The sequence below is a fragment of the Salmo salar genome, chromosome 07 (genome assembly GCF_965601325.2).
Source record: "Salmo salar chromosome 07, fSalSal1, whole genome shotgun sequence".
Classification (NCBI taxonomy): domain Eukaryota; kingdom Metazoa; phylum Chordata; class Actinopteri; order Salmoniformes; family Salmonidae; genus Salmo; species Salmo salar.
The window spans coordinates 289,084-294,070 of NC_138297.1; positions in this window are offsets into that span (position 1 = coordinate 289,084).

The window sequence follows — 4,987 nt, forward strand, 5'->3', positions numbered from 1 at the left end:
GTTTGGTCCAAAATAATCCATCGTTATATCCGAATAGCGGCGTTTTGATCGTGCGTCCCAGACACTATCCGAAATGGTAAATCAGGGTCGCGCGCATGGCGCAATTCGTGACAAAACATTTTCTAAATATTCCATTACCGTACTTCGAAGCATGTCAACCGCTGTTTAAAATCAATTTTTATGCAATTTATCTCGTAAAAAAGCGATAATATTCTGACCGGGAATCTCCTTTTCGGCAAACAGAGGAAAAATCACGAAGACGGGGGCGGCCAGGGCACGCGCCTAAGCCCACAGTCCCTTGATCGGCCACTTGAGAAAGGCGATAATGTGTTTCAGCCTGGGGCTGGGATGACGACATTCAGGTTTTTCCCGGGCTCTGAGCGCCCATGGAAGACGTAGGAAGTGTCACGTTAGAGCAGAGATCCTTTGTAAAAGATAGAGATGGCAAAGAAGTTCAAGAAATGGTCAGACAGGCCACTTCCTGTAAAGGAATCTCTCAGGTTTTGACCTGCCATTTGAGTTCTGTTATACTCAGACACCATTCAAACAGTTTTAGAAACTTTGGAGTGTTTTCTATCCAAAGCCAATAATTATATGCATATTCTAGTTACTGGGCAGGAGTAGTAACCAGATTAAATCGGGTACGTTTTTTATCCAGCCGTGAAAATACTGCCCCCTAGCCATAACAGGTTAATGAAACGTGACACCCACAGTTGACAGTTCATGTCAGAGCCTGAAGCAAGACAGGAAGGAATTGTCCGTGAGCTCCTAGACAGGATTGTGTTGAGGCACCGATCTGGGGAAGGGTAACAAAACATTTCTGCAGCATTGGAGGACCCCAAGAACACAGTGGCGTCCATCATTCTTAAATGGAAGAAGTTTGGAACCACAAAGACTCTTCCTAGAGCTGGCCGCCCGGCCAAACTGAGCAATCGGGTAGAAGGGCCTTGGTCATGGAGGTGGCCAAGAACCCGATGGTCACTCTGAGAGAGCTCCAGAGTTCCTCTGTGGAGATGGGAGAACCTTCCAGAATTTAAATATCTCTGCAGCACTCCAACAATCAGGCCTTTATTGTAGAGTGGCCAGACTGAAGCCACGCCACAGTAGAAGGCACATAACAGCCTTGGAGATTGCCAAAAGGCACCTAATGGACTCAGACCATGAGAAACAAGATTCTCTGGTCTGATGAAACCAACATTGAACTCGTTGGCCTGAATGCCAAGCGTCGCATTTGGAGGAAACCTGGCACCATCCCGATGGTGAAGCATGGTGGTGGCAGCATCATGATGTCAGGATGTTTTTCAGTGGAAGGGACTGAGAGACTAGTCAGGATATAGGGAAAGATGAACAGAGCAAAGTACAGAGAGATCCTTGATCTCAATCACGGACTACAAAAGAAAAACCAGCCCCGTCGCGGACCACGATGTCTTGCTCCCAGACAGACTAAACAACTTCTTTGCTCGCTTTGAGGACAATACAGTGCCACTGACACGGCCCGCTACCAAAACCTGCGGGCTCTCCTTCACTGCAGCCAACGTGAGTAAAACATTTAAACGTGTTAACACTCGCAAGGCTGCAGGCCCAGACGGCATCCCAACCGCATCCTCAAAGCATGCGCAGACCAGCTGGCTACGCAGACCAGCTGGCTGGTGTGTTTACGGACATATTCAATCAATCCTAATCCCAGTTTGCTGTTCCCACATGCTTTAAGAGGGCCACCATTGTTCCTGTTCCCAAGAAAGCTAAGGTAACTGAGCTAAGTGACTACCGCCCCGTAGCACTCACTTCCGTCATCATGAAGTGCTTTGAGAGACTAGTCAAGGACCATATCACCTCCACCCTACCTGACATCCTAGTCTCACTCCAATTTGCTTACCGCCCCAATAGGTCCACAGACGATGCAATCACAATCACAATGCACACTGCCCTAACCCATCTGGACAAGATGAATACCTATGTAAGAATGCTGTTCATCGACTACAGCTCATTAATAACATAGTACCCTCCAAACTTGTCATTAAGCTCGAGACCCTAGGTCTCAACCCCGCCCTGTGCAACTGGGTCCTGGACTTCCTGACAGGCCGCACACAGGTGGTGAGGGTAGGTAACAACATCTCCACCCCGCTGATCCTCAACACTGGGGCCCCACAGGGGTGCGTTCTTAGCCCTCTCCTGTACTTCCTGTTCACCCACGACTGCGTGGCCATGCATGCCTCCAACTCAATCATCAAGTTTGCAGACGACACTACAGTGGTAGGCTTGATTACCAACAACAACAAGACGGCCTACAGGGAGGAGGTGAGGGCCCACGGAGTGTGGTGTCAGGAAAATAAACTCACACTCAATGTCAACAAATCAAAGGAGATGATCGTGGACTTCAGGAAACAACAGAGCGAGCAGCCCCTTATCCACATTGAAGGGACAGTAGTGGAGAGGGTGGAAAGTTTTAACCTGTTGGGGCTAGGGGGCAGTATTTGCACGGCCGGATAAAAAACGTACCCGATTTAATATGGTTACTACTCCTGCCCAGTAACTAGAATATGCATGTAATTATTGGCTTTGGATAGAAAACACCCTAAAGTTTCTAAAACTGTTTGAATGGTGTCTGTGAGTATAACAGCACTCATTTGGCAGGCCAAAACCTGAGAAGATTCCTTACAGGAAGTGGCCTGTCTGACCATTTCTTGCACTCCTTGATAATCTCTAACAAAAACAGGGGATCTCTGGCATGACGTGACACTTCCTACGGCTTCCATAGGCTCTCAGAACCCGGGAAAAAGCTGAATGACGTAATTCAAGGCCCAGGCTGAAACACACTAGCGGGTTTGGCAAGTGCTCTATCAGAGGGCCATTAGACTGAGGCTTGTGCATGAGGGGATAGCATGCTTTTACTTTCACTCTCTTTGTAATAAAAAACGATTTCCCGGTCGGAATATTATCGCTTTTTAACGAGAAAAATGGCATAAAAATTGATTTTAAACAGCGGTTGACATGCTTCGAAGTACGGTAATGGAATATTTAGAATTTCTTTGTCACGAAATGCGTCGTGCTCGTAACCCTTATTTACCCTTTCGGATAGTGTCTTGAACTCACGAACAAAACGGCGCTATTTGGATATTACAATGGATTATTTGCGACCAAACCAACATTTGTTATTGAAGTAGAAGTCCTGGGAGTGCATTCTGACGAAGACAGCAAAGGTAATAACATTTTTCTTATAGTAAATCTGACTTTGGTCAGGGCTAAACTTGCTGGGTGTCTAAATAGCTAGCCCTGTGATGCCGGGCTATCTACTTAGAATATTGCAAAATGTGCTTTCACCGAAAAGCTATTTTAAAATCGGACATATCGAGTGCATAGAGAAGTTCTGTATCTATAATTCTTAAAATAATTGTTATGTTTTTTGTGAACGTTTATCGTGAGTAATTTAGTAAATTCACCGGAAGTGTTCGGTGGGAATGCTAGTCACATGCTAGTCACCTGCTAATGTAAAAAGCTGTTTTTTGATATAAATATGAACTTGATTGAACAGACATGCATGTATTGTATAACATAATGTCCTAAGATTGTCATCTGATGAAGATCATCAAAGGTTAGTGCTGCATTAGCTGTGGTTTGGGTTTATGTGACATTATTTGCTAGCTTGAAAAATGGGTGTCTGATTTTTTCTGGCTGGGTACTCTGCTGACATAATCTAATGTTTTTCTTTCGTTGTAAAGCCTTTTTGAAATCGGACAGTGTGGTTAGATTAACGAGAGTCTTGTCTTTAAAATGCTGTAAAATAGTCATATGTTTGAGAAATTGAAGTAATAGCATTTCTAAGGTATTTGAATAACGCGCCACGGGATTCAACTGGCTGCTGAGTAGAGGATAAGAGAGGTTAAGTTCCTCGGCGTACACATCACGGACAAACTGAAATGGTCCACCCACACAGACAGCGTGGTGAAGAAGGCGCAGCAGTGCCTCTTCAATCTCAGCAGGCTGAAGGAATTCGACTTGTCACCAAAAACACTCACAAACTTTTACAGATGCACAATCGAGAGCATCCTGTTGGGCTGTTTCCCCGCCTGGTATGGCAACTGCTCCGCCCATAACTGGAAGGCTCTCCATAGGGTAGTGAGGTCTGCACAACGCATCACCGGGGGCAAACTACCTGCCCTCCAGGAAACCTACACCACCCGACGTCACAGGAAGGCCAGAAAGATCATCAAGGACAACAACCACCCGAGCCACCTGCCTGTTCACCCCGCTATCATCCAGAAGGCGAGGTCAGTACAGGGGCATCAAAGCGGGGACCGAGAGACTGAAAAACAGCTTCTATCTCAAGGCCATCAGACTGTTAAACAGCCATCACTAACATTGAGTGGCTGCTGCCAACATACTGACTCAACTCTAACCACTTTAATAATGGAAAAATGTATGTAATAAATGTATCACTAGCCACGTTAAACAATGCCATTTTACATAATGTTTACATACCCTACATTACTCATCTCATGTGTATATACTGTACTCTATACCATCTACTGCATCTTGCCATCTTGATGTAATAAATGTATCACTAGCCACTTTAAGCAATGCCACTTTATATAATGTTTACATACCCTACATTACTCATCTCATATGTAAATACTGTACTCTATACCATCTACTGCATCTTGCCTATGCCGTTCGGCCATCACTCATTAATACATTTTTATGTACATATTCTTACTCATTCCTTTACACTTGTGTGTATAAGGTAGTTGTTGTGAAATTGTTAGGTTAGATTACTTGTTAAATATTACTGCATGGTCGGAAATAGAAGCACAAGCATTTCGCTACACTCGCATTAACATCTGCTAACCATGTGTATGTGGCAAATACATTTGATTTGATTTGATTTGAAATAGACAGAAGCGTGCTATATGGCAGACCAATCCAAACACATCTCTCGGCATGTCCAGCCCACTCATTATCTCAGCCAATCATGGCTAGCGGGAAGGTT